Source organism: Notamacropus eugenii, chromosome 2 (genome assembly GCF_028372415.1).
Source record: "Notamacropus eugenii isolate mMacEug1 chromosome 2, mMacEug1.pri_v2, whole genome shotgun sequence".
NCBI lineage: Eukaryota > Metazoa > Chordata > Mammalia > Diprotodontia > Macropodidae > Notamacropus > Notamacropus eugenii.
In genome coordinates this window covers 413,682,651-413,696,174 of record NC_092873.1, presented here as the reverse complement: position 1 = coordinate 413,696,174, position 13,524 = coordinate 413,682,651, and the positions used below count along the sequence as shown (strand labels likewise).

General features: G+C 34.4%; 1 protein-coding gene across 6 annotated transcripts in view; it reads left to right on the top strand.

Annotated features, from left to right (window-relative positions):
* DISP1 (dispatched RND transporter family member 1) overlaps positions 1 to 13,524 on the top strand; it is a 265,708-nt gene that overhangs the window by 169,933 nt on the left and 82,251 nt on the right. The window contains exon 1 of one of the 6 annotated variants that reach the window (XM_072647750.1): positions 5,589 to 6,988. The exons of 4 other annotated variants lie outside the window; for them this stretch is intronic. The gene's annotated coding sequence lies outside the window, so the exon portion shown is untranslated. Of the gene's footprint in view, positions 1 to 5,588; positions 6,992 to 13,524 lie in introns of those variants that run through there. One more of the 6 variants, XM_072647751.1, reaches the window with a different exon arrangement.

The window sequence follows — 13,524 nt, the reverse complement described above, 5'->3', positions numbered from 1 at the left end:
TAATTCTGGTTGGCCTTCTTTGGATGTGAACTCATTTGTCTGTGTCCTCCCTAAAATGTATTTTTCAAAACAGAAAACAATATTGGAAGTGGAAGTACAATGAGATGATCACTTTCCTGCTTTAGGTCATTATGCTTCGATTAAAGCAGTCTACGGGTATGTTCATTTTTTTATTTGCCATGTCTCACTGTAGACTCAAGTTGAGCTTGTAGTGTACTAAATAGTGACTACATACAGATTTTGACCACTTTAAGGTGCGCAAAATGTTTTACTTCAGTTTAAACTGTGTGTCATAACTATTATTATCATCATTTTCATAAGAGGAAAGTAAGGTTCAGAAATTAAGTGACTTGGCCAAAGTTACACTGTAACTCATGGTACAAAGTCACTTTGAGTTAGAAGTGTCACTCAATCCCCAATCTCCATTGATTTAAAGTTGAGTGCTCTTTGAATTGGTTGCTTTTGTGCAGTGTGGCTACTACTATCCTTGTAACTGATAGCCTCCCCATGTAGGCATATCTGTGATAAGGGTCAGCATCTTTCTTGCCTGGAGGGACAATCTGTATAGTAAGTTTCATAAAGACACCCAGGGTTACATCTTTGAGGTAGTAACTGTGACACATGGCCCATCAGTCTTGGGGAATGTTTCACAACTGTAGCTATAATGTCTTTTTAGCCTTCACTGATTTGAGATTGGTCACCCTAGGCCCATTGGCCTGAGCTTCCTTTCAGCCAATCTGGAAGGCTCTTGTTTGAATTGTTGGTTTTTAGGTGTTCAAGCTTCCATTTCATTAACCTGATAGCTTTTCCTTCCTCCAATCAAGGAGATATAGACATTATCTCAAAAAATCTGCCTATAGCAACATTCCAACATGACACAAAGATATAAGGGGTATGCTAGAGCCAGTTCGTATTGGCTCAAGGGAGCTGACTGTTAGAATTTCAGTGTGAGCTACACATCAGGGCTTGATTTATTATTTTGTTAGCTGTCTAGACTTAAGCAAACAATGGAGAAAATATTAAAAATGCAGGTTAAACATTAAAGTGTGTTATAAGTAGTCCCCTCCTAAAAAACCAGTTGTTAAACAGTTACCAGTAAACCCTCTCCCTCATAAACTCATTAATCATACAGCTATTTGGGGGGAATTAGATAGGGAATTAAGAAAAGATGAGTGAAATGATCATTGAGCAATCAAGTTACATTTGAGATTAGATAGCATTGTAGTGGACCCAGTCAGTAAAATATTTTAACTTTCTCCAGTTTAGGGTTTTAAGCAGGGCAGAGGTCAGAGGATAGAGGACTAGCAAAGGCATCATTGAAATTTTTTATCTCGGGGTCCACAATGGGTAGGCAGGCAAATGAAGTCAAAAGAGAAAGAATTAAAAGAGTAAGAATTAAAAAAAAGAATACGGTAAGAAAGCAGCACTGGATATTACTATGAATGCGGTGGAAAGGCCAGGTTCAGCAGGCTTGTAGGAGGAGCAGCAAAAAGAAAGGAAGCTGTGATCAGAAAAGGGAAGGTCCAAGGCAGACATATTCTAAGTAAGAATGACTTCTTAGGAAACAGAGGAAACATGAATATTAGTGAAGTGTTAGGAAAATCAAGAGGAGTAGATATCAAAGTCCCTGGAGTTGAGGAAGCTGTGAATATGTGAGGCCATTATGTTCAAGTGGATAACCATCAGTGAGAGCAGTCTGAGGATGGGAGTTCAAATTCTGGCTCTGCCAATCACTGCTCTTTGAACTGTGGATGAATCCTCTCACCTATCTGAACCTTGGTTTCTGAAACTATAACATGATTGGGCCAGGGGACTGACCTCTAATCATCTAGTTTAAAACAAATAAACTTTAAGGTCTTTTAATTGCTAATATTCTATAAGTCTAAAGAGGGCACTAAACCCCAAGTCATACTGTGCAGTACAGAAAATGCTTTATGAAGAATTCACAGAATTGTAAGTTATCCTCCCTATTTTTATTTTTCTCTTTTCCCACATACCCTTAGCCTCTCTCTACTTCTTTCTTCCTTCCCACCTTCTCACTTCTCCCTCCTCCTATTAAACAAACTGAATTGACTATCATGATTTAGAGTAATTATGCATACATTTTTCTTGCCTTCTAGATCAAAATGAAAATTGGCATTATATGCAGTGTATATGTGTGTGTGTGTGTGTGTGTGTGTGTGTGTGTGTGTATGTGTGATAGGAGCAGATATGGGATTTGCTGATAGGATCTGGTTGTTTTAAGTTAAAACTGGAACGAGAGAGAACAAAAATTTCCTTTACCTTATCGCCTTTCATGAAATAGTGTGTATTTGGCCTAGTCTTGTAGTAAGATGATGTCAACATTATGGATTCTCATGACTTATCTGTGTTGTGTATTTCTAGTGATATTTTTAAGCACCAGAGCTTTTGTTCTGTTTTTCATTTTACTGACTGACCTCCCACTTGCATAGTTTAAACCCTCCCCCGCAAATGACATCTATTCCTTCCACTTAAAAATGAACTTGGAGCACAATTACATTTGGCCAGATTCTGGAGTTTTTCTGACTCCCTTTTGAATTGACTTCCCAAACTTAGTGTCCCAGCTTGTATGGTCTGTTTAGTTCTTAGATTTCACAATGTGCTAATGGGCATAATGACTTTGAATGGCTAGAAAGAAGTGCTGTAACCAAAGTTCCACTCAAATGTACAACAGTTAGCTCTTAAATTGCAAGGTGAAAGAAATATATGTGATTTTTGCAGGAATAGTGCTTTCTGAAAAGGGTTTTCATCCCTCTCCCCACCATTCTTCAGCTTGGCACCTTTTTTTTTCTTTAGGATCTTCATCTGAATTTTGTACATGTGTGTTTTTGAAATAATCCAGATGTGGCCAGTGAAATCTGGATTTATTTTCATCTATTAATGTTGACATGAAAACTAAATTCAGAATTATTGTTTGAAAAAAGTTGTACATACCAGGTCACTTATTTTGAGCCTGATTGGTGGGCTATCTAATGATAAGTTTTTTAATCACTTTGAAATATGTCAGACTCAAAGCTTATTATTATAAAATTATAAGTTTAAAATATAGTTGAAGGTTAAGAAATGTATGCTTCAGAATTTCAAGTATTTTGATATACAACTATTGACCTTAAACTCCCAATGTATATTTTTTTAAAAAAGTAGACTGGAAAAAATTTCCTTCAGAAATATTAATGCAGATTTTTTTTTTGTCTGAGACTTGTGGTCCTAATTTGCAAATAAATAAAAACTTCACTTAGTTAATAATGTAGGAGAAATAGCACAGTCCTTATAATAAGTAGGTACTGGTAATCTATTTAGCACTTGAGTATAACAAGAATCAAGATAACCAGATAGTTTCTTAAAAGTTAATAACATTTATGTTATGTTAGTAACGATGTATAAAGAAATTTTGAATCGAACGTATCATCTATAAAAGGACTAGTTATATAGCCCTTCCTTCACTTTTGTTTATACTTTGTAAGTTAACAACAAGCATTTATTAAGCACCTAGTATGTGTCAGGAACTATGCTAAGCGCTGGAGATATAAAGACAAAAAATAGTTTTTGTTTTTGAGAAACTTATAGTCAAAGAAGGAGACAACATGCAAATAAGATATATACAGTATGTTAAAATTAACCAACAAAGTAGGCTCTAGCGTCACCCTCTCTCCAACCTCTTTAATGGTCATATAATCATACAATGTTGTTCTTGGAAGACAACTTAGGAGTTATGAGTCCAGCCCCTACATTTTTCAGATGGGGAAGCAATCCCAGACAAATGAAGTGATTGGTTCAAAGTCACAAGGCAAGTTAATGGTAAAATAAATACTCAAACCCAGGCCTTTAGTGCCTCTTGTTCTACTTCCACAGCACAAGAAAAAAAGGTAGGCAGTTAATAGGACCTGAAAAAAAATTGGCAGTATTTTTTATATAACTCTGGAAGGTTAGAGAGTAGGTAGGACTGCAGCAATCTATGAAAAATAGGTAAGATATTTAGTCTGTAACTTTTAAAGGACAAGAAGAGTAAGATATTAATAGGATGATTGGAAGTAGACTGGTTTGTTATTTATAGATAGCAGTGTATAATGTAACAAATCCAAAAGTATAGTTTAAACTGTATAATTTTTGTATGTACCCAAGAGTCTATCATAATTTTTTTTCATCATCTGAAGCAGTGTTTAAATTAGTAATGTAAATGATATGAGGTGCAGATTTTAGATTTTTATTTCTGGAATTTATTTTAAATGATTTAAATGTTTTCCAATGATTTGAGATCTATAACTTCAGAAAAATTCAGATTTTATATCTTTATATGTAGTCTTAACATGTACACAAGGATGGAAGTAATAACTTTACTATAAACCAGAGTACTGCAGAAGTAGCCAAAGATGAATGAGTAGGCTCATTTTAATTTGAAGATCCTGGTGCCTCAGAATTGGAAGGGACATGAGATGTTATCTAATAATTGATAAGTTTTGGAACTCAAAGGCAACTTGAAGATCATCAAGTCCAATGGTTTCATTTTTCAGAGTGGGGAGAGGGTGTAGGTGGGGGTGGAGATGACATAACCTGTTGGAGGCAGACTTTGGACTAAAACCTTTTATCTTAGGAATTCGTGTGCATGCAGTAATATTTTAAAGACTTTGAAGCCTGAAATTAGAGTGTTTTTCTCTCCACCATGGTAAATATCTACTTATACTTTGTTTTCTGCAGATAGTTTTTTAAAAAGCCTACCAAAATTATTTTCATAATTTCACAATAATTACTAGCATTTATATAAATTTTTTTTAGGTCTGCAGAGCACTTTATGTATATTAGTAGCAACTGTTAAATTTTCTAAATTAACTGAATTGTGATATTTAATTTTTGTTATGAACTTAAATGTCAACAAAAACTCAAAGTCATTAAACAAAGTATGAAATCTTACTCAAGTCCCCTTGCTTTTAACAAGCCTAAACCAAAAAAAAAATTAACAAAAAAAGAAGCAATCAAATAAAATGCTTATGTTTGTTGTCACCTTCCAGATCTTCCCAAAATTCTTCAAACTTTGTCTCTGTCCTCGAAATTTTTTTCCCTCACTTAAAAAAATTGGGTTGTAGTCAAAGGGTATGTAGTTTTGTAAATGTTGCTTTCAACTCCTTATCAGCTTGTATAGTTTTTTTAAAAGCATTTTCTTTTGTGTTTCATATTTTTCTCTTTTTTGCCATTGTTATATTCATTAAATTAATGTGTTTATTCAGCCATTGTCCAGTTGTTGAATAGATAAGTTGTTTCCAGCTTTTTGGAAAGCTATAGAGTAACTATGGATATTTTTGTATAGATAAGTCTTTTCTTCCTTTTATGAAATTTTTGTGGGTTGAAATCACTTGGTCAAAAGATCTGCTACATTTTATGACTCTTAATTATATATTATTCCTTAAATGTTTGCCTCAATCCACATTCCCAATAACAATATATTAAAGTAGCTGTTTCACAAAAATCTTGCCAACATTGGAATTTATCTCTATTTTTTTTTGCATTTTTGCAATTCTAATAGGTTCAAAGTGATATATTAAATTTTTTTTTTGATTTATGTTTCTCTGGTTTTCAGCAACATTTCATTGGGTTATTAACAGTTGGTATGTTTTCCTTAAATTACCTACATTTCATTTGATCACTACTTTATTGGGGAGTGTGTATTATTGTGCATTTTATACATATGCATCTGTCTCTTCCTGGTAGCAGACCAATGTCTAGAATATTTACTTCAAATATTGTTCCCCATCTTTCTTTTTATTTTCATTTTAAAGGCATTGTTTTCTGTTGTGCAGAAATCCTTTTATAAAATCAAAATCGTTGATTTTGTATCCAATGATTTCATCTACTGATAAAAATGCTTCTCTTCTATAGTGGAGACAAATAAATATATTATTCTTTTTTCTTCCGGTTTTCCAAAATAATTTTTAAAATACTTGAACACTCATTCAGTTAGAGTTTATATGGTGTTCAATGTGGAGCCAATCTGTTTGTTTGGTTTTTGCATAGAGCTATCTAATTTTCCCAGTAATTTTTATTAAGCTGATTACATTTCTTAGCGTTTTTTGAGCATCTGAATTATTGCCCATTTGCTATTGATGTCACTTCTAAGCTCAGAGCAGTAGTTTTTGGGTTATTAAAGGACTTTTAAAAAATGCTATAGTTATAGGATTTTTAGTATTTCTGAAATTACAGATTAAGCAATGGAAGATTAATGTTATTTTCTAGAAAGAAAGCAATTATAACTTGTTTGCCAATTCCTTCCTTCTTATAGACAATTAATGTACGCCTTTAAAAACAGTGTATTTTGCTTTGTAAATGCTCCAACCTAAAATTATGAATGTGAGTTATTTGTAACACAAGTATCCCTGAAGTATGGAAATAAGCAACTGATTTATATGATGTAAATGTAGTGCCTTAAGTGCCCAGAAACCCCAGTCTGTAACACTTAAAGTCAGTCTAAGCAAGCAGAAAATAAGATCATCTAACATGGCCAACATCAGCTAAGCAACTTTAAATCAAAAAGATCAAAGAACGTTATAACTAAAAACAGCACTTTGTGCAGCTTCCCTGTAGAAGCAGGAAGAGGCTAGAAATTACATGTCACCTTCATATCCTGACTTGCTGACCTTGTGCTAGGATCAAGCCCCTCTGTATGCCAGCTGTTACCATTATTAAGACCTTGCCCCTAGGGGTTAAGTAGGAGAAAAACTCTCCTGTCCTATAGGAGAGCAAACACTGGAAGTTCCAGCCCCCTAACATGCCTAATTCAAGGCAATCTGCATGTGCTTGTCATTCAGCCTAGTCTCCAGGCATTGTAAGGGCAGCTCTGGCCAACTTTTCCTTTCTGTTGTGTGGCTGCTGCTCTTGCTGCTACTGGGGTTGCTCCTGCAGTCATTTGCAAATAAGACAGCCCGGGGAAGGGAGCCTGTAAAGATCCTTGAGTGAAGTTTCTTCATTAGGCTGAAAGGTAGTAAGTACATTTGTTCTTGTTTTTAAACATGTGTGTTTTTTATTTTGGTAAGAATAATTTAACATCCTGCTTTGTTCTTTATGCTTGAGATGGTAATTCTGTATTTCAAACTACGGGAGCCCACACAGTTACCAATGTAAACTTTGAATGAATGCATTTAAATCATGTTGAGTTTATTTGAATTACAGTCTTACTCTGGAAGGTAATGTAAGCAGATTTTTTTGGCTGGTAAGAAAGTTCTATACTCATGGACTTGGGGATAGTATAAGAATACCTTACTAATTTTTATAGTAATATATGAAGTAGCCTAAAATTATTTTATACTTTGTTTGCCTTGTTAGTGTTTTCTTTACCAGTCAGTAAGGAAAGAAAACTAGAAAATTAGAGAAGGGATAATTCATTTGTGTGTCCATATTGGTTGAATATATAGTGAAATATATACATATACTATCTTGGTTCGGATACTTTCCTGGGAACTGCTCAGACAGCAAGCTAAATTCTATTTAGTATATTCCAAAAGGCCATATACACTGATAAATATGTGAGTTCTTTTTAAATGATAAAATGTTACTTATGTTGTAATTTTGGCAACACTATATCTAGACCGCAACTAGATTATTCCTTGAATTAGAAGAAAAATAATTTGCCTAAATTTTTGTATTCAGTTTTAAAATGAAGACAAGTAATTATATGTAAACTTTTAAAATCTACAGTTAATTCAAGTATCAGTACAATTTTCAGACTTGGTTAATATGAGATTTTTTTCCCCCCTGGGCTAGTACTAGGAAGTATGTAAGGGTTTAGGGGGAAGAGATGCTACTGATAAAGGCTGATGAAAAAAACTGAAGCTTTGTTTTTATTAACCTATTACATACCAGTCTGACAACCCCTTTAGCAAGACTCAATACTGGTCAATTTCTAGACCCACTTTTATGGTTTTTTGAAAATCCATCTAAGTACAATATGTGGAATATTGTTGTTGAAAGAAATAGCATAAAATGCATCCCTACCTCTCCTCCCCTCTCCCCACCCCCATCCCCCCTGTTTCACAAAATAGTATTATTTTAGATCATGGAACTTGTAATTATGAAAACTTCAATTCCCTTTGATGAATAGTAATGGAAAGTCACTAAGCTATGTAAATAAGCTTTAAAGCTATGACAGTACTTTGCTTGTAGGCAGTGGGTTTTACCACTTTCCATGCTCTTTAGTCTACTGAGTTATTTCTACTTTAAAAAGTTTATGTAATGACTTTCTTTTTCTCCTGTTTATTTTTTAGTTCAAGCTTAAATATTAGACTGCTTGAATGGCCCCAAATATGCTTTTCATTTTTAACTATTTGTTAAACCATATGAAAAGGCATGGTGTTTTTTGTGTCTTATATATCTGATCCTTGGTCTAAAAGGTGAACCACATCACTCACTATAGAGGTATAACAGCAAAGTATTGAAATTTATTGTGGATAGCATATAAAATATGTTATAATACATTATATTATAAAAATATAAAATATAATAAATTATAAATACACTTTAAAAACTAAATTTAGAACCACTCAGAAAATGTCTCTGTAAAAATTTAGCTGATTTGCTGTTGGACACCATGATTATTATTCTTTTTAACAAATGTATTTATCCCATAAATACATCTAATGCAAATCAAGGTTTTTTCAAAATATTACACCTTTGAAAGCCCTACATGAAATTTATATGAAACATATAAATCCTGTTTATACAAAAGTGATATATTTTCTTTCGGTTATATTTACTGGTGATTTTTTTTTCTTTTTTTTGGTTCTCTCAACTACTATTAGCTATGGAAAATGAAGGTAGTAAAAATTTCAGTGAAGTCATTTTAGGGGAGATCCAACTCAGAAAGGGAGCTATTCCGGACTGACACAAGATCATATGGAAATGCAGGTCTCAGATTTGTGTAACTCCTGTAACAGAGCCCAGTGCAGGAAATAATAAGTCATAGACTCTAAGGCAAAAGCAGATTCTTAACATGTCATCCTTTTGGAAGAGGGGGAAGAAACAACTTATATTTTCTGTGAAACTTAAGAAAAGGCTTTTTTTTTTTCACTAAATCTTAATCTATTTAAAAAAAAATTATCATTTTAGCCAAAGTATTAATCTGGCTTGCATATTTAGATTTGTGAAACCTCCTCACTAAGCTAGGTACTTAGTTAAGAATACTTGTTGAATGAAAAAATATTCATCTAATTAATTGGAAAAAATACAATTTGTTCAGCTTTGTGAGCTAACAAGAATCACATACAAACAACTAACATAAAGGTCATCTAATGAGTGAGCATTGGGATGGGATGTATGTAATTTGAACAGAAGATACAAAAAATTTCTTAAATTTGTTTCTGAGTTTGTAGAAAGAGTTAAACTTAACAATTTAAAGTTTTTTTTAAAGTTTTTTAAAATCCTCTTAAACTTGATACCTTCTTAAGGAGATATCTGTCAAATTAATAAGGGTGACCTTACTTGGATTACCTACAAACACCTACATTTTCCCCAAGCCATGCAGTAGACTTTTTAAAAAGTGATACACTTGAAGATTTATTTGCTGCTCTTTGGGCAGCAGGGCATAGCCCATCAGGGGAGTTGCTCTAGTGAAATTTCATTTGTTATTTCTAAAACTTCACAAAACAGCAGGGAGTAAGTGCCTGGTATTTGATGCTTGGTGTTTGTGGGAAAAGCCTAGATAATTCTTAATGTAGTATTTAAAAACAACACACCACCACCAAAGTCAAACAACTTTTAAGTGCTTTATGGTGATTGATCTCAGTTTTTGGCTTCACAGAAGACATTTAGAAAATTCCTTCACATCCCATTGATTGTCTGCCAATACGTGGGAATAGAATTTTCTTAGTTGGATTTGCACTCTTCCTCTCCCACAGGACTCTCTCCTTTAAGTTACTAATTATTGAGTTTTCTTGATGTTTGATGTATTACAAATCTGTAGAAGTAGTGGGCATGCTTGTGATCTGTTCAATAACATTAGTGAAACCTAGTAATGTGATACTACTGCTTCTCCCGGAGAAGAGAGATGGGGTGACAGACGTTACTTAACTGTAAAATTTACCCATTTTAAAATCCTAGTTAAGGCAAAATAGCTTCAAATGAAAACTTATGGCCTGGAGAGAGATCTGTCACTTTTTGAGGGTCCTGTTTATTACTACAGCATCAAGTGGCCTTTTTTTGGCAGAGTTCTGAGGGAAGATAATGGGCTGGGTGTCTGGAAGCTGTTTGTGACCTTAGGATTAAAAGGTTTAAGATGTATTAAAATACATTTGGAAGTTTCATTTTTTTTTCTAGTACTAAACTTGAGAGAGAACATGTTTTTATGGAAGTGCTTTCAGACATCCCATTTGGGGGCTTCAAAAGAGGCTGGAGATATGATTTTTCATAAGTGGTTAAATAAACTAATTAGTCAAATTAGCTGTTTCCTAGACTCTCTTCTTTCACAGATAACTGAGGCTATGTAACAGCTGCTTCCAGATTTCCACTACATCATTGCAGATGAAGTCTGCGTTGTTGTCAGTCTAACTGCAAGCGTTTGACCACGTGGTCTTTCTTGAGCTGATGTTGGTTAAAGCTTTTCTTCTCTCTCTCTCCCCCAATTCCCCCAACTTTAAAGCTCAGGAAGCTTCTTTCACTGGCAGTCAGAGAAACAGGTGAAGTTAATCCAAGTGCTAAGATACATCCAACTTGATGAACCAAGTCCAAGTTCTTCATAACATGCTGCAACCTTCCTGTTTAAGGCATCATTTCTGGATGGCAGCTGCTAGCTTAGTGTAAACTATTTAGCATTAATTGTACAAATTATAGGTTGTTCCCTGTATTCCTTGCCTCTTTAGTGGCATGCACTTTGTTTTTCAATTGTCTTTTCAGGAGCCAGTACAAGGCTTTAAATAAATGTCTTCCACATATCTACATAAATTATACTGTTGTTCTTGTTCAGTTGTGTCTGACATTTTGTGACCCCATTTGGGATTTTCTTGGTGGAGATACTGGAGTGCTTTGCTGTTTCCTTCTCCAACTCATGTTTTAGATGAGGAAATTGAGGCAAACAAGGTGAAGTGACTTGCCCAAGGTCATACAGCTAGTGCGTGAGGCCAGATTTGAACTCAGGAAGAGGAGTCTTCCTGGCTCCAGGTCTGGCACTTTACCTGCTGTGTCACCTAGCTGCCAAATTATACTAGTACTTTGTTTCAAGTATGAGTTAATGAAATTAAAAAAGATTTCTACCTTTCATTTTGGAGTTGCACCTGTACGAGATATTTTTAAGGTATGCATTACATCAGTTGTACAAATTAATATGAGTCCTCAGAGACTTAGGTCTTTAAAAAAAGTAGCTGACTTGACAGAAATCATACTTGAAAAGTATAGGAATACTAATAAAAGCAGAAGACCCACTTGCAGTAATATACTTTCTCTCCTCCCCCTAGGGACATTAATGTTTACTTTAGTTAGGCACATTGCCTGGTATAATATTGATGAGTGGCAAGAATTATATGGCCTGGTCTTTTTAAATGAGATACTTAAAAAAAGCATGACTGCATTGATTTTCACGGTATTCAATGTTAGTACTGCCCTTGGAAAATCCTTTTAGGGGATGTTTCTATTAATTTTGAGAAAGATGCAATTGTCTATCCAGGTGTGGCTTTCCATAAAACTATATGTAATGAGGATACACTTTAATCTGTATTAGTAACATTTTCTTCATCACTTTTTTAAGCCCGTTGTTCTTGGTCCTTTGTTTTCAAAGAGCACCAGTGACATCACAGAGTGATGTCTTGACTTGTGTGTGAAGTGGATTTAAGTGAGGTAGAGTTGCACAAAGTTGGCAACCTCACTCTCTTCCAGGGTCATCAAGGTCCAATGGCAAGACAGAAATCAAGATGATTGTCAGTGGCCAGGGATGCAATGGATGACCTTGGTGTCTTGAATGTCTGACCTTCCACAGTATCTTCAAGACTACCACAGGACCTTCAGTCATCTTCATGGCCATCTAACCTTTCCATTGGGAGAAGTCTTCACATGCTTAGGGGTAGATGCTCTACCTCCCTCCAACTCACTAATAGATTTGAGGCCTGTCAGATACTCTCAACTTGGTTTAGCCCATTGATTTTACTGTGGTGTGGCTGCTGTGAATGCTCTAGCTTCTTGGAGCCACCACCAACAAAAAAATAAATCAAGCCTTGATTTGTTGTATTTGCCAATTTCTGAGTTATAAATGCTCACACTAAAACATCAACAGCTCCTCGACTGACTCCAACGCATCACTCTGCTTATCAGTTCTTAATTTTGAACCAAAATTTCTCTTCCCTTACACTCAATAGCTCATTCTTGTTGGAGATGGTAAAACAGAAAGAAAACAGAATAAGGAAACTGAGATTTTGGTACATAGACTAGCAGTATTACCTTCAAACTCTTCTCTCTGAGAGTTTATGCTCTATTTTCTGGCATTTCTACACACCTATTCATGCGAGAATGTGTGTGTGTGTGTGTGTGTGTGTGTGTGTGTGTGTGTGTGTGACTCTTGGTTGCTAATATGAGATGAATGCATATATTATGTATTCACAGCAGCCTACCTAATTTCCATGTGGTTAAGTACTTTGACTTTACTATTGTAGTCAGATTTGCGATGGCTAAATATAATGACTACAGAAAAACTGATCAAAATATCTTTCTGAGACTAGTTGTCTTCTGAACTGTTCATCTGAATAAAATAAACTCATTTATCTTCTTGGTTTTTTTTCTTTCTATTCTGTCATTTCTGTTAGGCAGCAGCAAGATAGGTATACTGAGTGAATGATCACAGGGCAAGTGCCTACGGCTACCCTCTAAGAGTGAAGTTATGGAGAAGATGCCGATCTGTACTGATACAAGTTACTCACCAAGAGCTCCCTATATTAAGGAAATTACAGGTTCTAGGTCAAGAAAAAATATTGTTATATGTAAAGATATATGTAAAAATATGAGGGCCATATAAAAAAAAAACAAGAAAATTGGAATATAAAATATCTCTGTGGATATTTGTTTAAAATCTATATTTTTAAGGGCTTTGTATAAAATTCAAAAAAGTGGTGTTGATTAGTTGCTATATCAAAATTAGAGGCATCCTTATTTATCTGTTTGTGCTTACATACATTTGTGCTGTGAGGACTTTGACAAAAAGAGGACTAATAAGTTCTCAGGACATAATAATGATAATACTTCATTTAATGATTCTCTAGAACTTTTGTTGTGTTATCAGCATCAATGTAAGTAAAACTTGTTCCACAACTCATTTCCACATTCTTAACAGACCCTTATAAATGTAATGATTTTTTAACAGAAAACTTTGTTTCATTCTGTCCTTGGTTTGGATTCACACAAAATTGTTTCAGGTGAATAACTGCTCTTTTGTTTTCATTTGAGCAAAGTCAGTGAGAACAGAATTGATTTTGATACTAGGTAATCCTTTGTAGTCTAGGAAGCTTTGAAAAATATATGAACCCTGGATACTTTAGAGGAGAT